The sequence below is a fragment of the Ixodes scapularis genome, unplaced genomic scaffold (assembly GCF_016920785.2).
Source record: "Ixodes scapularis isolate PalLabHiFi unplaced genomic scaffold, ASM1692078v2 PGA_scaffold33__2_contigs__length_1026942, whole genome shotgun sequence".
NCBI lineage: Eukaryota > Metazoa > Arthropoda > Arachnida > Ixodida > Ixodidae > Ixodes > Ixodes scapularis.
Genome location: NW_024609861.1, coordinates 216,821 through 239,826, shown reverse-complemented (window position 1 = coordinate 239,826; position 23,006 = coordinate 216,821). Strand labels below are relative to the sequence as shown.

The 23,006-nt window shown below is 42.0% G+C and overlaps 1 protein-coding gene across 1 annotated transcript in view; it reads right to left on the bottom strand.

Annotated features, from left to right (window-relative positions):
- The window catches only part of LOC115332800, a 52,764-nt gene that overhangs the window by 28,883 nt on the left and 875 nt on the right, over window positions 1-23,006 (bottom strand). The window lies entirely within an intron of this gene.

The following is a 23,006-nucleotide window of genomic DNA, read 5'->3' as shown; positions in this document are numbered from 1 at the left end:
AGGCGCTACCCTCCTCTCCCGTACCCTCCTCTCCTTTTCCTCAAACGCTGTGCTCTAACCCTGCATTACAGGGGATTGTAAACGTCTTTCATTTTTTCTTTCTAAAGACAATCTTACAATTTAATTTAAAAAAAACGGCATACAGAATTAACGCAAGCCATATTACTGGAGTATACGGCATAAATTTGGAACCCTCATAAAACCTACCTTGTTAAGAACCTGAAATCAATTCAGGACCTGACTCCAAAATGTATCATGTCCGGGGGGGACGGCACCTACATTTCCTCTGATCAAAAAAGCCTACTAAACCTTGCACCATTGCGAATTCGCCACAAAATTGCTCGACTTTTAATTTTCCAGAAAATGTATTACTATAGTCCTACGCTCCACAACGCTTAACTACCTCCAGCCCTTAGGTCATCTGCCCGACTCAGCAATTCCCAAACGATTGCAGGTTTATCTGGTCCCACCAACGCATTCAACCACGCCATCTCTACCCAGACAATCGTTGACTACAACGGCCTGCCCGACTCTAATATATATTATGAAAGCCCCGACGTTTCCGCACGGAAGTATCAATGTTTGTTTTAATACAGAAGCTGGAAACACATTTACGCGTGTATCTCTTTATATTTTTCATAGTCACAATTTTTTATTCTGTCGTTATGATAAAATGTACTGTACGCATTTGCACTCACCTGAACTGTGTAAGGTTTTTATTTACGACCGCATCATCCAGCCCCCGCTCCCTTATGCAGCGCCTTCTAAAGGGCTTTTCATAGAACATGGATAAATGAATAAATAGTGAAGGAAAATAACTGACTTTTGGAGCAACTATTTTGTAATTTAGTCAGTACTTATTTTTAAGTGATTCAGAGTTTTGTAGTAATCAAAACAGAACAGTTATTTTAATACCAACGCCTTTTATTCAGTTAATCTGCATCTGAAAATTTTGAATTTTAAAGCTTAAAAAAAATAATTCGCCCTCGGCATCTTTGATATCAGCTTAAGCTCCTGCTATGCTAGCCTTCAAGGGTTACCCGCGACACTAGGAAAAACAATTACATAGACATTCAGTTGTGCCTGCTATGACATAATCGAATGCCCAAAATATTTGGTCCTTGACTTCTGCAAATTACACCACGGAGTCGATGCGTTTAATTGATGGAAATGGTTGCCCTGTGCCCATAGAATTACTTCCCTCAGTAATAAACGAGATCGTTGCTTCGGCTTTCACCTACGAAAATCTTCCAGACATTTCCGAGATGCCACCTGCATCAGATTGCGTGACGGCAACAATAACTATATCCTCGACAGGTGTAGCAGGTTGTATAGATCGTATAAAGTTTCCCTAATCCCCCGAGGCCATTCGTGATATTATTTCGTTTAAAATTTTCAAAATCCCGAAGACATATCTAGGGAGTTTTTCAAACTAATACTTGTGCAGTATCAGTTGAAGGGTGTCTGCCTTCATACTGATGGTCACAAAATGCCGTTCGAGTATTCAGGAACGGTTACCGCTTGCTACGTCTAAATTATAGACTGATATCGCTAGCATACACACAGCGGTAACACTAACGCCTTGATGCCACTTTCGACGGTTAATAAAATTAGGTTTCTTAGCGCATTGCACTATGATTTACTACTGAGCTGCGGGCTAGGTGGTGTACCCATAATATAAAATACCAACGCATTGTAAAAGTTTGGTCTGCTGGGCAAGTTGGTAATTGACAGTTATATTGAAAAAGCACAAAAAAAAAAAAAAAACAGAGGGGACAAAAAATATCTGATTTCGCGGTTCGCCGTGTTTTTGTTGAGACGGGAATTTCCCGCGTGCACGGCGATAGCAAAGTTGGAAGCATTAAATAAACTTTAGTTGCCAGTTAGCCCTTGTCCTGTGTGCTTCTTCGTCTTTTTGCTTCGTCTTTTTTTTTTTTTGCGCTTTTTTAATATGAATATCAACGGATAAACTTACCTCATTTAAACAAAAAGAACTGTTTTGGGCAATCTACGGTGCCATTTTTCGGGCGACGCAGGCGGTGTTCGTTGGCTTGTAGACGCTGTCGACAGATGGTGCATGCATCGAAAAACTTACGCTAGATCGTCTGCTTTCGAAATCAGAGCTGCGCGCCCCGTGCACATTCGATGCATACGCTATCTGTCGACAGCGTCTCCAAGTCAACGAGCACCGTCTGCGTTGCTCGAGAAATGGCGCCGTTAATTAACCAAGAGAGTTTTTTTTTTTTTTTAAGGTTTTGTATCCGATACATAACATGTTTTCTATATCAACAGAGCTTTTGTATATTTGTTTTTATTATAACACGGTTAACTACATTTTACCTCTAACCTAGGCACAAGCCTCCAGACTTTTATAATCAAAATATGTGACATTACGGGGTTACTTGAAGGGCTTGGATCGAGACACCGTTTTCACCAACGCGCTGTCCTGATTTAAAACCGACTGACAAGTAATTTTAGAGCTCTCTGCTTTATTTCTTTCCAATTACCCTTTTTAGTTGTCAATAGCTTCGCATCTTGGCAGTGCAGCGTTACGTCAGGGGTTCCTTAGGGCTCAGTGCTTGCCCACTGTTGCCCACTGCTTTTTCTTATTTTCATCAAATATATCTCAAACTCTATATTCTCTAAAGTGCGAAGTTTCGAAGATGTCTGCTTGCTATACCGCCATATTTATTCTTGCAATTTGCACGAAAGCCCTCGCAGACATAATTTACCAAAATAATGAATTCGTGCTCGAACTCACCAACCTGCCAAAACCACTCGAACTGAATCTATACTAATTCACTCCTAAGCGTATACCTAAGCATGCACCTACTTTGTTGAAGCCGAAACCGAAAAAGTTGTCATGGGTGTAGACTTCGCATCCCCCTCAAGGAGTGTCCAAACAGGACACTACAAAACGCACGACTGCGACAAATCGTGAAAATTGAAGCGGACCCGCCCGCTTCACGTCCGCTTCAATTTTCACGATTTGTCGGAGTCGTGCGTTTTGTAGTGTCCTGTTTGGACACTACAAATCCTGGGTCTCCCACACTATTTTTTTCTTCTTTAGCTGCATTCTAAAGTCTGGGGAACATATGGCACGGCTTGCACTCTGTTCCTTCGATACTTTGTCAATCAGCCTATCAAACATTGATCTGTTTAGAATGTGGATATCCTCCCTTTATCTGGAGCACATATAATGCGTATCTTATCACCCAGCTTGAAACCATTTAGATACGTGCTCTCAGATATATTCTGTCGAGGTACCAGTGCACCACAAGCATGGAGGTAGGAAGCTTCTGAAGTCGCCAGAGGTAAAACCATAACTTTGGTCACCCTCGGGTGAACCCGAGGGTGACCACAGTTATGGTTTTAAGTCTGGTCATGTCATGTCGACTCCAGAAGCTTCACCTCTGGTGGCGTCATGTCACCTCCAGAAGCTTCCAACCTCCATGACCACAAGGCACATGTCTGCCTAGATAGTACGCCAGAGGAACACCTAACTTCCCTTAGCAAAAAGTAATGCGTCCAAAATATGCTACTTTGTACTAGAAGTGCCTTATGAGTACAAATTATCTTTGCAACTTCACTGAGAATATGTGAATAGTATTGCGAAATTTTGACTTAAATGCAAAAATACATTTTAGTACATAAATTACGTTTTTGTTTCAAAAGTAACCTCGAAGTATTTTTCAAATGGGCCTAAGTACATATATGCAAGATTAATAGTATATTCCGAGGACTTTTCAGACGTACATTGTAAATACAAAATGAATGCATAAATATAGACTAATTCTACAAAAAATATACTTCGCAAATATATAGTTTCAGAAGACTTGAGTGCATTTGAAATGTATTCTTGTAAATACGTATAATATTCATCCAAAATATTTTTGCAAACCTGGAAAAAAATAAGAGAAAAAAAAATGATTAAAAAGCACGACAGGACAACGGACACAGTAGGAGATACAAACACAGCGCTACTTACAACTGAACTTTATTTCCGCTGCAGCTCGGTTTATATTACAAGCAGCAACACAAACAAGTTAGGAAGATATAAAATACACATCGTAAAAATCTTAAAAAACAACATCAAAAGGCTAAAATTCCTGCATCACTCATCGGCACCCACCCGAAACTAGTCATGCTCGGTCAAGAAACTGCAATTCTTTTTCGGATAACGATAAAGAGGGTGCGCTGACACATTGCAGACCTTATCTAGCAATTTCTCGAGCCTCTAGTATTTCCCCAGTGGTTTTCTTTCTGTTTTTGTTTAGTACTTTACAATAAGTTAAACAAAAGCTAAACAAAAACAGAAACAAAATCGCAAGAGAAATACGCGAGGCTCAAGAAATTGCTAGATTAGGGCTGCAATGTGTCAGCGCACACTCTTTATCGTTATCCGAAAAAGAATTGCAGTTTCTTGACCGAGCATGACTAGTTTCGGGTGGGTGCCGATGAGTGATGCAGGAATTTTAGCCTTTTTTATGTTGTTTTTGAAGATTTTTACAATGTGTATTTTATATCTTCCTGACTTGTTTGTGTTGTTGCCGGTAATATAAACCAAGCTGCAGTGGAAATAAAGTTCGGTTGTAAGTAGCGCTTTGTCTGTGTCTCCTGTGTCCGTTGTCCTGTCGCGCATTTAAATCATTATGAATCACCAACTTGCCCCCAACGTTTCTACTCTCGTCAAAAAAAAAAAATACTATAGCCGGTGACAGGTCAAGAATGAAGTGGAAGCTCCTCCCATCTCGTTCCACTTTAGTAGTGCGCACACTGGAGAGGATGCAACCTCCTCTCCGCCGTTTGCTCTGCCAAAGGGAAAAGATGTGGGAGGAGCTTCCACTTCGTTCTTGATCTGTCACCTACTGTAGTTTCTCCCGCATACCCCCCCCCCCCCCCCGGCCCCTCCCATCTTTGAATCTCGTCTTTGGCAGCACGGACAACCTTTTTGGCAGAACCCTTCATAATGAAAGAGTTTTAGCACTCGTTCCAACATGCTGGAAGAAACCACTGCTGGAAGACAGGCAACCGCCAACCTGACATTTAATGGCATCGAACTTTGTACCCGCTTTCAATTATGCACGCTAGGCATACGACGACCCGTCATCGTAATGAACGTGTTTCTCTTTAATTTTAGCGTCTTTGGTGCTGTACACACAATCAGCCGCTCAAACGTACTTATCTGCTATAATCTCTTAACAGTATATAATCTTGAAGACATTCGTGTTCTCTCAAAAATGAACTACAATACTTTAAATAAGATGTCACAAAAACTGACCAGTGCCAAAATTCAGCGCCGCAAAGGAAGCCATCCAGGAGAGGGGATGCAAGCCCGTGCGCTCGATTGCCAGATTCCTTTCTGTTTGAGATATAATTTTTTTTAAACCAACATAAAAAGCTTATATATAAGGAACGATTTTGGAGATAAATAAAATATGAGCGATGCTGGGATAGAGCGACGATCTTTGAACAAAACATATTTAGAGTACAAGCAATTGTGCTTAAAAAATAACTTCTGGCCGCGAATTTGAACTAGCACATGGAAAATAAAGTGGCCAACAACAACAACCTCCCCATTGGGGTACGCGGAGTGCCCTTCAGGCGGGCGGCAGGATCCACCTATCGGCCGAACTCTATCTGTATGTAGGGCTCGGCCTTTGGAGCGCCACCCATTTGTGAAAGTAAAGAGGGCTGGCCCTTTGGATTGAATGGTGTCCCCTCTTCACTTTCACAATTTTATTCCTTATCAGCTCTTATCCCCTCCGCCTTTCCTCCAACTAATGATGACCGTCTGGCATCTTGTTATGACATGCACGTCAGTATTTCCTCTTTCGAGAGCCTTCTCTTTCTCTGGGTTAAATGGTCTCAAGTTTCACTATTACTTCAGGCACTATATTTACAATATTATACTCATACCATTCTACTTGTACGCCTCACGTAGATTTTAAAATGTGTCATATTTTTAGCGTATTTCTAAACATATGGAAAACATTTGCCACATTTTTGGCATGCCTAAAATATATGAAAAATGTGCCCAATTTTCTGTCGTATTTAAAAAAAATAAATGAAAGACGTTTACAATCCCCTATAACGCCAAATTAGAGAGCAGCTCTTGAGGAGGAGGAGGGGAAGGTACTGAGAGGAGGGTACACCCCTCCTCCTCTCCTCCTCGCCTCCCATTTAGGGCGAAAGTTTCCCCACTAAATATAGCGGAGAGTTTTTTCCGCTAAATTTAGTGGGAACATTTGGCCACTAAATCTAGCGGGGAAGGTTTTTCTCTGCTAAATGTTACAAAAGGAAGGTAAAGTTTGGTTCTCTGTTGGCTTGGAAGGTCTTTTTATGTCCTGGCTATGTTCCCGGACGCGAAATTTCGGCCCAGAAAACTGTACGACCTGGGTATTAAAAGCATAATAGGACCTAACTACATTAGGTACACTTGCCGCAAATGTTACCACCTCTGCTTGTTCCACATTGAAAACGCTATACTCCCGAGATAAAAGAAAGCTCTGAAATCACCCTTCTTCGTGCTCCATTAGACTAACGAACTCTTACTGCGTGCCAGCTCAACTCCGGATCCTCTAACGCATATAATAATTACATGTTAACGTTGGCTATCGCGGAATGGAATGTCGTACTAAAGAGCATCGTATCCCATGTATACCCGTACGCATACTGCCCTGCTTTTCTTTTATTGTCTCTAAATTAAGATGGTGTGCACAATTTAAGTTGTAATTTTCATTACCTGTCTGTAGGTGCCTGCTTCGCAGAAATACATCTATTTTTTCCTGTTATCATTGAATTATTAGTTTATTCATTGCTCATGCGTGAACGCCTCGTTCTGCTAAAATGCAGTCATGTGTATTGCCTATTTGTTTTCTTTATGAGAAATGCAATATTTTCATTCAACTTCATTCCACAAAGAAGGACAATTAAGTTGAATAAAGAAAATGGAGGATAATAGACAACACAAGCAGTTTAGTTTAGTGAATGTTTCTGCACAGAAGTTTTATTCTTGAATTCATCACCTGAATGCACAGGAGTAGCGGCCATGACACGTTAAGAGCCATTACCCCCACACGATTTATTTTTGTTTAAAAGACATTTATAGTCTAAAAGTTATATCTTAAACCGAGGAAAAGTCACTAGTATGGAAACATGTATTCAATGATTGTTGTAATAAAAACAAAATCCACATTGTCCAGCAAATAATCCCTAGGCCCATTTATCTCATACGGGATTTCGAACAAATAGCATAGGTAAGTAGCAAACAGCAGGTTAGTAAAAATACGAGAGGCGATGAAAGAACATAAAGGAAGATCAATTGCTGGATCCTTAGTGAATGCGTAAGTATGACCCTTGAGAAATGACACATATGTTCCCCTTTGGAAACGCTAAAGCTCACCCCTTCATTCTTCTGTTTGGCTTCCTCTTTTTGATTCCTCTTTTGCTTCCTCTATTTCTGCTGCCTCTCTTTGGCTTTGTGACGGGGTCAGTGCTAGCGTTTCCCAAAGGGGTACATGTGTAGCTTGTCGCAAGAGTCATGTTAACGAATTTTCTGAGTATTTACCAATGGAACTTCTTTTTATTTTGCTACCTACTCGAACCAGTGCTAGCACTTGGTTCACACTTTATTTTGCACCACAAGCCAAGGCGTACACGGTCCGCACACCTGCAAGTTCAGACTCGATCGCCCGAGCATCCGAGCGCGCATTGGCTTCCGCTCTGTGACGCGACCACCTTCTCGCCTTTGTCCCTCACTACTCTCCCTCCCTCTACGCGGCGCGTTTCCCTTTCCACTTTTTTTGTTTACAGATGGACGCCGTCAGCTTTTTCCTGTAATGTGTGTACTAATATATAACGCGTTAAAGCATTAGGGACAAGGACAGACAGCATCAGTAAATGTTCGTTGCTATGTTTAAATGACTTTGCTCTCTGTAATTGTCCTTAAGTGTTTTTATTTTTTTATAGATTCTCGTAGAAGAGGTGTTTTTATTTGTTTTTAACGACAACAATTGACGAATGTCCAAAGACTCGAATATTTAAACTCGCTGAAAACATTTGTCTACAACAAACTGCTTTCGTATTACGGCGAATATGATACTCGCACCAACAGCACTGTATTTTATCCCATAAATTCGGGAGAGTGGTGGCACTAAAGCGCGGAATTTTTCAAAAAGCTGCTTACTTCCGGCAAACACATCCTGGATAGTAGAGTACAAGTGCCGTGTTTTCTACATCAACTGCCGGATGCTAGTGTTGGTCAAAGATTTGATAGGAGTGTTGCGATAGCGTTCGGTTGAGACTTGTGTTATGAATGACTGAACATGACTCACAGAGGAATCATTTTGTAGTACACGGGTGAACTAGAAAACCGTGCAATACAGCCCTGATACCCACGAGGTTTATTTCTGTCTCACGTTACTACCTTAAATCTATATTTTCCGCACGAACACAACCAAATGCATGTGATTGTAAAACAAATTCGCTGCGGGCATTTAGGCTTTTCATGCCACATAATCTAGGTAAGAGAGGAAAGTCAAAGCGTTAGGGCGTTTTCCCAATTCATTAGTTCCTTGATCTAATGCTCCAATAACTGAGAAGTGTTTGGCTCGGAGTTGTGGCGGCTTGAAGCTGAGCTAGTTGGTTCAACGCTCGTGTGGGGTGCCAGCTGAACACAAAGGGAGGTTACATACCGAAACAAACAAACTGACAGGAAGCGGTGTGTTTGCCTTGTCTTTCTCTCCCTGTATGTAACCTGTCCTCATGTTCAGCTGGTGGTACCATACGCAAGGCTCAGAGCTGTCAGAGTGGAAGGTTGTCACAGTACCAGGATCTCATGTTTCAACAAATTTCGCAATTATCACAAGCCCCCAATATATCACAAATTTACATTAAGAATACACAGTTTTTTTCGTTTTTTTAGGCTCTATAAATTGGTTTTAAATAAGCCGCGAAAGGTACGCGAATATGTTATGTGCGGTTGAGTCCTACGGCAGGAGAGACATTACATACGGAGCTAATCGTCATACTCAATCAAATGATTACCCAACAAATGGCCACTGAATCTGTAAATTGTAGAATTATATTGCAGCAAGTGGAACGCATGACAGTGCCCTGTAGTTACCACTCGTGAAAAGGGCGCGAAGCAGGCGCTGAGGAAACGCGGACGATAGGAGACGAAAAAACTGCGTGGGTGCGTTTTCGCACCCAGAGCCTTGGGCTTGCTGCACGTCTGGCAACTAGCACACCATTGTGATTCCCATATGCTCCAACTACTTACAAAACCAACTGATTTGGAAGTTTTTGATGACGCTCAGCAAGTTTGTTGTTGGAATCATGCGTTTGTTACTACTAGTCATAACGTTAGTTCACACATTATGTGTTAATTCACCGCCTTATCGCGACGATTAGCTTTGAGGGGGCGTGGCAGCAGCCAAACGTTGTACCCATGGCTGAACTTGCTCGTCTGGTTCGTTCAGAATCTGGCTGAATGTCTTGACCAGGTAACCTACAAAGATCGTCAGCAGCGCGGGCGATCTCGACTACTGCATGGTCCGTGCGCTTATTGCCAGTGTCGACGCTTGACGTTGAGGCTGCATTTCCGAACGAGAGCATCGGCTTTGATTGCGAACATTTCACGATTGTGCGGAGCCATACCCAGGCAGTATAGAAACCTTAGAAACTCCGGAGCATCATCAAAAATAAATTAAGTAAACTTTAGAAAAACTTAGAGTGCGTGAGAAGCGTGGTGCGCTGAAGTTGTCACTCGTACAGCAGTCAGAATGCTTGGAGTGGGAAAACGCGCCCTTGCGGTATTTTTCGTATCTTATCTGCGCTTTCATGCATTTAGCCTTCCGCCTGTTGCACGACGTGTTCTAAAACTTCTTTGAATGTTACTGATTTAGTAGTTCTCGAGGAAGCTCAGCAAATACTTAATTAAATTTATATGTTCATCTTCACCTTATAAAAAATTATAAATACCCGACTTATGTTGACGATTAGCCCCTTACCTTTTATTCCCCTGGACGTAAGGCTCGCGTGCACAGACCAGACGAGTATAGCTCCCAAAGTTGTTTTTAAAATAAGCCTGGAAACCTTAAAACGAAACAAAAGGGAGCCTGTAGAGCCCCGGTGCTTTGACGCGATAAAAAGAAACACGAACTGTCGGGAAATACCAAAGACATCTCCGAAATTATGAACCGACGGTGCTCTCATGCATATCTCTCCCAACGCCATCAACAAAAACTCCACTCTACTTACTTTCTATCTCGAACACCTATAATCACGTCGTCTGTTCGTTCTTCCCAAATCATTTCGAGATGAACTGTCATTCATGACGTTTCCTTCATGCACATTTGACGGCTTAAAATTAATAATCTCATCTATTGAAAGAAAAGTCGAAAAAATCGAAACTCAAGTTAAAGCTACCTCGGATTCAGTTCCCAAACTTGAAGCGTGCGAGACGGTCGTTCACCACCTCAGTAACCAAGTCTTGACATTAGGTGACAGGATCACTGGACTGGAAAACTATAATAGACAAAATAACTTAATAGTGTATGGACTCGACGAGGACACGTCAGAAACAAACAATCTGCTAAAAGAAAAGGTGATAGTGGATATTTTTGAAAAGAAACTTGGGTGAAAGTGTCTTCTACAGAAAAAATACATCGGCTTGGGAAACAACATGAAACGAAAATTCGGCCAGTTATGATAAGATTTTCTTCACGCAATGAAAAAGCTGAGGTCATGAGGAACGCATACAAGCTTAAGGGTTCTGTCTTATCGTTATCTGAAGACTACACTTTTGAAGTAAGGGAAAAGCGTCGTCATCTCTGGGCATACGCGAAGGCTCAAAAGAGTGATCCAAGCAATAAGGTCAGATTAACCTATGATAAACTTACAATAAACGGTCAAATGTTTACTTGGAATGCTGGAATAGAAAAAGACGTTGCCGTGAAGCGTGGATGACGTCCAAGTGCTGTTAGAAAAATTGCGCGAAGGAATGTTATAATGTTGCTGGTGAATTGCAGAAGCGTTAAAAATAAAGTGGAAGACTTGTATGGATTGACTAGCTCTGTAAAAGCCGATATAGTACTGGGAACAGAGTCCTGGTTAGATAGCTCTATATCAGATCACGAGGTGTTCCCTAGCGTATTTAACGCTTATACAAAAAATAGGTCATCACATGGGGGAGGCGTCTTTATACTGCTTCATGGTTCCTTGAATAGCTGCCAACTAGACGTGCCAGGCAATACTGTCGAATCAGTGTGGTGTAGTGTTGGGCTGCCTGATAACAAGAAATTCACTGCTGGAGTGTTCTATAGACCCCCTAACTCTGACTCAGCTGTCATAGAGGTACTTCACGACCTAGTATCCAGTGTTTCGAATGACTGTGTAGTGCTTGGAGGCGATTTTAATCTACCAGATATGATATGGGGCGAGGAACTTTGTGCTTGTGGAACCATGGGCCAGTTGAATCTCGATCTCAAATGCATGGTGGACAGCTTAGCACTTAAACAACATGTTCTTGTACCTACACAGAATCAAAACACACTTGACTTGTTTCTCTGCAACTACCCTACCGTTGTTAAGCAAACTGATGTCATACCCGGTATCAGCGACCACAGTGCTGTTGTCTCAACTCTTGACTTTCGGGTTTCGCGCAAAAAAGTGAGTACGGGTAGAAAGGTTCTGTTATATGAAAAAGGTGACTATGAAGGGATCAGTTCTGAACTTTCGAACAATTTCCTTTCCTTCGAATGTCTTGCTGGGGAGATGAGTGTTCATGACATATGGGTAGTCTTTAAACAGAGAATTATCAGTTTAACTGAAAAATACGTTCCAAGTATAGACTCGTCGAAGTTAAAAAAGAGAGAAGGATTACCGGTAGCCTACTGCGGCTGATAAAGAGGCGCAAACGTGTGTTTGCACGGTATAAAAAAAGAGCTCGGTGCGAAATCTAAATAAGCTAAAAGAACATACGTCATTGTATAAAATGAAGGCGAAGGAAGCCAAAGAAAATTATCTGCAACGGCTGGAGGACGGGATGAAAGCAAACAACAAACAGTTCTGGAAGTACATGAGGCGCTGTGGTAATGATCAGATTGGGATAGGAGACGTGATGGTCAACAACGAAATAATTACCGATGACTGGCAAAAAGCAGAAGCCTTCAATCAATATTTTCAATCAGTTTTCTTGCCTCCTGAGAGCATCGACTACGATAGATGCCAGGGCACGTTCAGTGCAATGCCACCAGTTGAACTTGCTATAGGAGGTGTGTTGGAACTTCTAAAACATATAGATGAAGCTAAGGCAGTAGGCCCAGATGGGATCTCTCCGAGAATTTTAAAACGTTGTGCAGATGCGATCGCTCCATACCTTTTTGTAATATATAACAAATCGTTGAATGATGGTTCATTGCCAGACGACCGGAAAGTGGCACACGTCGTGCCTGTGCACAAAAAAAGGCCCAAAAAAGAAATAACGAATTACAGACCGATCTCACTGACATCTATATGTTGTAAATTACTGGAGCATGTCTTATATTGTCACATTATGAAGCATTTAAACTGTCATAATTTTTTCTTTGACTCGCAACATGGGTTCCGAAAGGCGTACTCATGTACTACACAACTAACTGAGCTTTATCATGATTTAATGACGGGGGTTGACGGAGGCGGACAGATTGATTGTGTTTTCTTAGATTATAAAAAAGCGTTCGATACGGTGTCACACGAACTATTATTATACAAATTAGAGCGCATGAATTTTGACACGACTATCCTAAATTGGATAAAAGCATATTTGTCATCACGTCTTCAGCGTGTTGTTTTAAATGGTAAAACTTCAAATACTGTTATGGTAACATCTGGTGTACCGCAGGGGTCCGTTTTGGGTCCATTGTTGTTTCTGATATTTGTTAATGATATTAATGACGGTGTTAATTCACAATTACGATTGTTTGCCGACCATTGTGTTGTTTATACATGCATAACAGTCGAGGGGAGTTCCACGAGGCTGCAGTGTGATCTGAATCGAATAGAGCAATGGTGTAAAAAGTGGAAGATGGAGTTAAACGTTAAAAAATGTGCCCATGTTAGTTTTACCCGCAAAACCAAAACAAAAGTTGAAACATGTTACCAACTGAATAATGAAACCATAACAAAACAGCAAACAGTTAAATATCTTGGCGTCACTCTGTCAGCTGACTGCACCTGGAACGCACACATTAACGACGTTGTTATGAGGGCCGGCAGAGCGCTTGGATTTTTAAAACGAAATTTAAGAAAATCAACTAAATCTATCAAAGAGCTCGCCTATCTACCTTATGTGCGCCCAGTGCTAGAGTACGCCTGCACCATTTGGGATCCTTCTCAGCAAAACCACATTGTTGCTTTAGAAAGAATTCAGAGTTGTGCCGCTCGTTTCGTTTTGGTGCGGTACGGCCGCTTTGAGAGAGTAACCGACATGATAAAAGAACTGGGATGGTCTACATTGGCATTAAGACGAAGAAATTTGCGCTTGAAGTTTTTACACAACATTCATAACAATAAAACTGGCATTAATAGCTCATTTTACTTATTACCACCAAATTATATCTCAAAAAGAAAAGACCACATTCATAAGATTAGAGAATACCGCACCAGGACGGAATTGAGCAAAAATTATTTTTTTGTTAAAACAATTAAGGAGTGGAATGCCTTGCCCAGTGCGATTGTGTGTGCCGTGAATTCAGAAATGTTTTTTCAGAGTTTATTCGCCCCCTGCGATAATGCCTGATGGCGCTGCAGGACAATGATGAATAAGGAATAAAGAACGATTATTTATGTTGTGTAGGCGTAATTCCACGCATTATTTGTAACTTCAATGATCACGTTGGTGTGCTTTACTTATTTCAATCTAAAGTTCTGGCCCTGATCATATTTTTCTCTACTGTACCCATTTTTATACTTGTCAGTCCAATAATTCGGTTGAGCCTGTACAAAGACGCTTCGTAAGAGTTGTGTATGGTCGCCACATCACGGCGCGTTTACACTTGCGGATTTGCAGGCCAGTCCGCACTTGCTGAAAGTAAATTTTGGAGCCGTGTGGCGAAATCAACTCGGCGCTGGCGGAAAATCTGGATCAGTACGAAACTATATCCAGATTTTCAGCCAGCGACAAATCGATTTTGCCACCCGGCTCTAAGATTAAGTTTCCGCCTGCGGAGATCCGTCTGCGAAAACCGCCATAAGGCAAAAAACAAAACAATAAAACATATTTTTTTATAACTATGTGCTCTTTGTAGATAATCTTGATCTATCGCCTCTTTCGAAGAGACGTATTGTTCGCGACATGGTGTTTTTCTATAAGGAACATAACGCTGGTATTGATTCTCTCTCCCCTGCAACCAGTAGAAACTCACTGCACGTTCTAAAACAACTAAAAATATAATTTTTCATCCTGTATTAATGTCTAGCCCTCTATTGACACCCATAAAGCTTGTGCGCAAAAAGTCAACTAACTTGAACTGGGCCTCTTGGCTTATTTTAAAACTTAAAGAAAAGTGTATCAGTCATGATCACTTGCTAGCCATATTTTTATTAAACAAATTTAATTTAATTTAATAAATTTAATAAATTTATAAAATAAATTTAATTAATAAAAGAAAGCCTAGTTTGTCCACGTACCGAATTAATTGGCGTTGACTGTTTCGAAGGTTCGGCTAGAAAATAAACGACTATATCAGCATCTTGAACACCCAAGACTTGGGTAGAAATAAAAGGACAGCACAAATTGGTTTCAAACATGGCTGGAACGTACATTTTATCTTCATTTCTCTTTCCTTGAAGGCCAAGGGGGCAATATACAAAATTCTCCTCTGGAATCTACGGGTTTAAGGGTTTATAGCATTCACCGAAATAAGAACACAACCCCTTCCCTCCTTAACGATAACAAATAGCATAGTCAAATGGGAATCCGGAAAAGTGTGATTTTTGTTGTGTCACAAAGGCGCAGTAACCTGTTGTCTTGGACGAACATTTAATATGACAAACAGTAAGCGCCCTTTTTCAGTAAGCCTAGAAAAACGAAAATTAACTCGATCTTATGCGTAGAATACAGTCCTTTATTGCCACCTTGACATCAAAATCCAGTTTTTTTATGTGTGTAAATACTACGTAACAAATATGGTGCGAGCGAGTCATTTTATTTAGATTCTTAGAAAACGGCTCTTATTTATAATCAATCACAAGGAAATATTGTGGTATGTATTGTTCGGAAAATCTGACAATGTCAAACCAGGCCTCGAACAGGCAGCGTGTATTGTTTCTTTTGTCACAAACCCAAACAGGCTATAAACACGCCCATACAAAAATGGTCTATGGTCGGCTATAGAAAATCCTTTGTATGGCCGGCTATAGAAAATTGGCCCAATTAGCTATAGCCGCTTCTATGGCTGTCTATAGCTTTTCCTATGGTCTACCCTATGGTTGTCTATAGCTTTTTCTATAGAAATTTGGCTATCGAATTTTGTATGGTTTAATCTATGGGTCTCTTTAGAAAAGATGCTATAGCCGCCTATGGCTTTTCTTTTGGTTCCTTTGGCCGTCTATAGCTTCTTGTAAGGTCTTCTATAGAGATCTCTATGGCTTACTTTATGGTTCGCTTTAGACACTGTGCTATAGCTGCCTATGGCTTTTCTTTTGGTTCCTTCGGCCGTCTATAGCTTCTTGTAAGGTCTTCTATAGAGATCTCTATGGCTTACTTTATGGTTCGCTTTAGACACCGTGCTATAGCTGCCTATGGCTTTTCTTTTGGTTCCTTTGGCCGTCTATAGCTTCTTGTAAGGTCTTCTATAGAGATCTCTATGGCTTACTTTATGGTTCGCTTTAGACACCGTGCTATAGCTGCCTATGGCTTTTCTTTTGGTTCTTTTGGCCGTCTATAGCTTCTTGTAAGGTCTTCTATAGAGATCTCTATGGCTTACTTTATGGTTCGCTTTAAACACCGTGCTATAGCTGCTTATGGTTTTTCTTTTGGTTCCTTTGGCAGTCTATAGCTTCTTGTAAGATCTTCTATAGAGATCTCTATGGCTTACTTTATGGTTCGCTTTAGACACCGTGCTATAGCTGCCTATGGCTTTTCTTTTGGTTCTTTTGGCCGTCTATAGCTTTTTGTAAGGTCTTCTATAGAGATCTCTATGGCTTACTTTATGGTTCGCTTTAGACACCGTGCTATAGCTGCCTATGGCTTTTCTTTTGGTTCCTTTGGCCGTTTATAGCTTCTTGTAAGGTCTCCTATAGAGATCTCGATGGCTTACTTTATGGTTCGCTTTAGACACCGTGCTATAGCTGCCTATGGCTTTTCTTTTGGTTCCTTTGGCCGTCTATAGCTTCTTGTAAGGTCTTCTATAGAGATCTCTATGGCTTACTTTATGGTTCGCTTTAGACACCGTGCTATAGCTGCCTATCGCTTCTCTTTTGGTTCCTTTGGCCGTCTATAGCTTCTTGTAAATTCTTCTATAGAGATCTCTATGGCTTACTTTATGGTTCGCTTTAGACACCGTGCTATAGCTGCCTATGGCTTTTCCTGTGGTTTCTTTAGCCGCCTATTGCTCTTTGTATGGTTCGCTATAGCTCATTCTATAGTTCGTCCTATGGTTCTTTCTACCCATCGTGCTACGGCCGCCTATAGCTTCTTGTATGGTCTGCTATAGAGATCTCTATGGCTTACTTTATGGATCTTTTTAGACACCGTGCTATAGCTGCTTATGGCTTTTCCTATAGTTTCTTTAGCCGCCTATGGCTCTTTGCATGGTCCGCTATAGCTCATTCTATAGCTCGTCTTATGAGTCTCTTTACCATCGTGCCAAAGCTGCCTGTAGTTTTTCTTTTTACCGCAATCGTATGAAATGTGAAACAAATTATTTGTTGTCACTGGACATCTTTAAAAAAAAAAAAACCTTGTGAGACGTGCCGAACTTCATAGCCCCATTTAAAACAAAGAGCTTACATTTCAACAAAACAACAACAAAAAACAAATGCACTCACTCAGGTGTTTGCAAAAGCACAGGTAAACAGACACAAGGTATTGTTTTCAAATCTCCCAGAAGTTTATTACACACAGCCTATTCTGTAGACAAGCACACATTAAGCAATCTCTACTATGTGAAGAGGTACTACTGAGCTGTTATACAACTGAGAATATTGCAAAGCAAACAAGAACCAAAGGCAATTCCTGGGTAGTGTCTAGTCCCCCGGCAGCCGGCCGAATTCTCCCCCCCCCCCCCCCCTTCCCCCCGAAATTCTAATGCCAGTCGCCACTCATTGGCGCTGCAATCAGTTTATCAAAAGACGTTTCATCGAGATCGTTTCATCAACACGTGACGTTCATAAACAACTCAAAATATGTTGTTTTTTTTGTAATAATTTGCCAAGAAGTGGCGTGAACGGGTGGGATGAGTCGGTGAGCACGCGCTTCAGGAATACAGGCGCGACGAAATGTCCCTGCAGCGTGCAATTCGCGTAACGAGTGCCGACTAAACGTGTGTCCATGAAACGTCTTTCCACGAAAAGGTGTCCATGAAACGTCTTTTCACAAAACGCTGGTAGAATAAGAATGTCAGTATTCTAACTCCAATTTTCACATGATTTCAGAGAGCTAATGGCAGGCGACTGCGTTAGAATTACGGGGAAATTATTCTCCCAGCTGTCAGAAGATAGGCACTGCCAGGAGATAGACACTACAGAACGGTCAATTGTCGCCGAGTAGGTTGCAGCGCACTTACGTTCAAAATACCGGACTTGAAAGATGTAATCCGAGATATACGTCGACACGGGCACTGCAGACCAACCACTCAAACACAAAACCGAGAAGGAAGGGATCCGTGAAGATTCACCACGATGTAGCACAAGCTGTCATTTGCCGAACTGAACACTGAACGCATCACAAGAATGTCTTGGGCTTCTTTGAAGAAATCGCTTGTTGCCGACATACGGGTAGAACTTTTCGATCGGGATACCTTTTACCATAGAAGCGAAATCCACAGCAGCCCCGCGGGCCGCACGACACGCGAAACTAGGTCCGCAAGCAGCCTCATTCCGGGATTGGTAGTGGCTAATGCGTCATCCGTCAAACCACGTGATCACGCTCCTTCCGTTACATGCGCACAGAGAGCGGAGTGAAGCGATAAAAAGTCTACGGTTGATTGGTCCGCCGAGTCCGCACCTTCTACAATGCTTTTAGCTTAGGGAAAAAGAGAAAACAGAAAAATTGAAAAGCAGAGCTTCTTCAAGGACAGAACGGGGGTGCGATCACAAAGACTAATCTTCAGGGGCATACCAACAATGAACACAGCGAGAGAATGTGTCACTTATATCCTGTTGACAGTTCGAGCCAAGGTTGATAGTGCAGTGGATGCTATGTGTGGCCTTGGGCTTAAGGCAGGTGCCGTGTCCAGCGTTATTACCAGCTTCGAGACAGTTGTCACGGGACCCTAACCGGAGACGTGATTGGCCTCAAACACGCATAGCGTCTACTCTGCTGTCACTACCGAGTGAACAGGACAGCTCCATGAAGGCCCCCCAGCTTTTGGACTTTTTTCTAAACCTGCACTTCCCAGAAGTGACCCAAAACGAGGCAGGCTTGAAGATATCATATTTTACGCCTTGTAGCCCACATTATAATTTAAAATGAATAATTAATGGCGAATGCTTTTTCTTTGCGCAGGATGTCCACAAACAAATAAATAAATAAATATATATTTATATATATATATATATATATATTTTTTACCAAGCACTTTTGAATTATGTGTACACTGTTAGGTTCGCATTTTTAAACTTAAATTTTGGGAATCTTTGAATCGTTGTGGAATCTATGATTGCGTGGTTTAAGAAATTTGTGCCGTAATACGTTTTTCATCCGTGAGTTCAGTCTATATCACTGCCATCAATTACAATCTCGGGGCACCATGATGACACATGGTGGGGATGTGTGCTCCAAGAAGCTCTAATGACTTTACTGTCTCATAATTTAAAGAAAAAGAAGAGAAATTAGCCACAGCGCTTGCTGATTCGTTGAATTCGCAGAACAGAGAGATAATAGGACGCACCTAGGGTAGCGCGTGCCTAATGATATTAATTTTTTTTCGCCTGTTATTTGTGTATATTTCGCCGTTCTCGACATGGGCGTTGACGCACATTGCACCGCTGCTCACGCCCCTGCCGGGGTAAGCTTTTTTGTTGTCACGACACTCTATCGCGCTATTGACGCGTCGATTTAACGCTCATGAAGTCTCGAGAGAACTGTCAATTGTTTAGTCAGAGCAACGACGCAGCAATCGCGAAGTGAGAGACGACTGCGCCTCACTCTGATAAAATGTGAGCGTGGGACTCTCGAGCAGTGTTAACTTGCTGATGATGCAGGGCGCTGCTTTGTCGTTGAGAATCTTTGTCCTGCGAACGCCGGCGAAAACGTTCCAGTGCTCGGCGTACCCTAGGCAGCAGCGCCTGTCAGCGACCGCCCGGAGCCTACTGGCAGTCTGCGAGCGCCGACGATTTATCGTCGCGACTTCAATGGGAGCATTTTATGAACTCCTGCGGCGAACATGAAACACCGCGAACATGAACTTCCGCGAACATAATCCCCGCGACGGCGAACCGCCGGGGCTCGCAGACGGAGGGTTCCGATGCTGTGCGAACGGTTGTTGGAGGACACTGCATAGGGTATACGCCGGGCGCTGGAACGGCTTCAAAGCCATTCGATGGGCAAAGGATTCGCGACGACCAAGTAGTGTCTTGCATCTTCAGTAAGCTAACAGCGTACTTACAGGGCTCGAGAGTCCCAAGCTTACATTTCCACAGAGCGAGCGCGGCCGGCCAGATCGAATCGCAATCAGCACTCGCGTCGCGATTGCTACGTCGTTGCTCTACCTACACCGATGACATGTGCACCGGCATTCGAAACCGCCCTCTCGAGACTTTATACGAGTCCAATAGACGGCTTTATAGCGCGATAAACCGTCGTGACAAGAGTAAAGCTCACCTCTGTAGTGGCGTAAGCAGCGTTCTTGACGCCGCGTCGAGAACGACGAAATATACACAAAAAACATTAAATATATTTAACACAGCAGGCAGAAAGAAATAAAACCATGGCAGGGACACGGACAAAGTAGAAGGCGCGCTACGAAGTACATATACTTACAAAATACACTGGAAACGACAGATAATTAGAGCTAAAAAACGGAAGATTGAGATGACGTCAACGCCGAAATAAGGCAATGCGTAGGGAAAGCAGCCGGCAAAACTGCAATAGTCCTATAGGCAGCTAAGGAAGCTTTTGTGATCGCGGGCGTATACCCGCGGCGACGTACGCCCCGTTAACCTGGCTCAAGAAAATTCTCGCCCCGATCGAGCGCATGAATGACTCTCTTCCACTTTCGTACATCTGCAGCAAAAAAAAAAAAAAAAAAGGGTCGCGGACCTATAGCCTAAGCAAACCATTGAGCCGACTAAAAAAATTGGATGGTCGCGAGTCTATAGCTCGGGAGACATCCATCTTTCTATAGCCGGCTAAAGCACACTGTAAGGTCGGAGGCTATAGCTTTGGTGACATAGAACACTATTGAGACGGCTAAAGAAAATTCAATGGTCGCGATTCTATAGATTTAGGGACATACACCACTCTATAGTCGGCTAAAGCACATTGAATGTTCGGAGGCCTATAGCTTAGGTGACATAAAACACTATAGAGACGGCTAAAGAAAGTTCGATGGTCGCGAGTCTATAGGTTCAGAGACATACACCTCTCTATAACCGGCTAAAGAACATTGAAAGGTCAGAGGCCTATAGCTTCGGTGACATAAAATGCTATAGAGTCGGCTAAAGAAAATTCAATGGTCGCGATTCTATAGGTTTAGGGACATACACCACTCTATAGCCGGCTAAAGCACATTCAATAGTCGCGAATCTATAGCATCAAGGACATGCATATGTCTATAGCTTGCTGAAGAATATTGAATAGTCGCGAGTCTATAGCTGCGTAGTCATAAATTATTCTATAGCCAGGTATAGAAATCGGAATGGTCGAGATTCTAAAGCTTTGAAGACATACATTTTTCTATAGGTGGCTATAGCGTGTTTTATGGTTTCTTATGGCTGACCATAGAGGGCCATAGAAGGTGATAGCTCACCATAGGATTTTCCATAGACGTCCATAGACCATTTTTGTATGGGCGGACAAAGTATATAAATAAACAAAAAGTTACAGATGAATGCCTTATATATACATACACTTCTGCACTGTTTATTGCTTGCGCAATGAAGTGAATGCGTACAAGCAGAGTTAGTATTGAAATGGCTGTAATAGTGCACAAAACATTCATTTTTTTTTGTTTTGTTTTATCAGATAATTATTAGTGTTAAAGCAACATGCATCGCTCGATGCCTCCGAACGTGTTAATAACTTGTGTATTGAGACTTTTATAAATTATTTATTTTCATTAAACGAGGCGTTGATAAAGTGCGTTGACACTGTAGCGCAGCCCTTGCAAAACGTTTTGATGGGGCGCCGTATATAGTCTATTTCTGACATGTACAAAGACCAAAATGTAACCTATTTTCAAGCTAAAATCATCACATCAGTGGCATCAGGCCCTTTTCAATCAGGTCTCCGAGATAAGGAATAGTATTTGGCATTAAACCTGAATCAGGGGTCGGCTACCTTTTACTGCCGCAGGCCAAATTGTCACAAAGGGGATAAAGGGCGGGTCAGAAGAAAATTCGGAGAGGGGGGAGTGGCAATATATATGTATATATATATATATATTGCCATGAATAAAAACATAAGCGTGTTTGGGAGAAGAGTGTGTTGGTTCAAGTTGATGAATGAAGAAAAAATAAAGAATTAACAATGGGACAGCACAACCACATCGTTCATAAAACAATGTGGTTGTATTGTCCCAGTGTCAATTATTTTATTTTTTTTTTTCATCCAAAAACATAAACTTCACTAATAAAACCTAAAAAAAGGAACGTGTCATGCGGCGAACTTGTGCCGTGAAGCACAAAGTAACAATTCACGGCGACGGAAGGACGAATGCCTCAAGCAGGCCATTCGAGGCTCCTTTTTTAAGCGCGTGGGCATCTAAAAGTTTCCAAACTCGAAGAAACAAGATTCTCGAATCATCTGGCAGATTCCAGACATGCAAACAAAATAAAGATAAAAAGGACCAATGTTGGCGCGGATCGAGCCCCAGCCAGCGACGTGCGAGTCGAGCACGCTGCTGACTCAGCCATTCTCACGCGGCAATATAATGCAAAGTGAACGATTTTGTTATGTGCTGCAGGCTATGTTTTGCGTGTCTCTTGGAGCTCCATCTTACTCACAAAGCCACACAGTTTTAATTCTGAAGTCCAACGACCGAGACAAACAAGAAAAAAAAACACTGATTATTACTGTCAAAGTTCTCTTTTTAATGTGAACTATAAGGTTTTTGCAAAATTTCTGGCCAGTCGCTTTGTTAGAATACTTATAGCACGCTCCCAAGTGCGACAAAACTGTTGAAATTGGCAATGGTATAAACCGCGAATTCGAGCGAAAGGTTTGCCAAATACTACGACCATAATTATCGATTTAGAGTTCATCACTGTGGTGCACAACAATTGCTAATGTATAATAAACTTGTTTCCTGGTAGGCCATATCAGAGCCAATGCGTCCCATTACACCAGGCTTGCAACCAAAAATACTTGTTGCGTCCTTATTCCTTGAGTGTGCGCGTGTATGTGTGTGTGTGGGGGGGGGGGGGGGGTGGCTTTTCTGGTAGCGTGCAGGGGGCCACATAATATTCCCTTGCGGGCCACTGATTACTCACCCATGGCTAAAACGTACGCGACACTGCATTGCTGGTGTCAAAATAATCCCAAAACGAATTGCTGTTACTGACTGAGTCTGGGAAAGAATAACAAAAGAACAGCAAAAAAAGTCATCTTCAAAGAGGAAAAAATATCTTTTTTGATACTA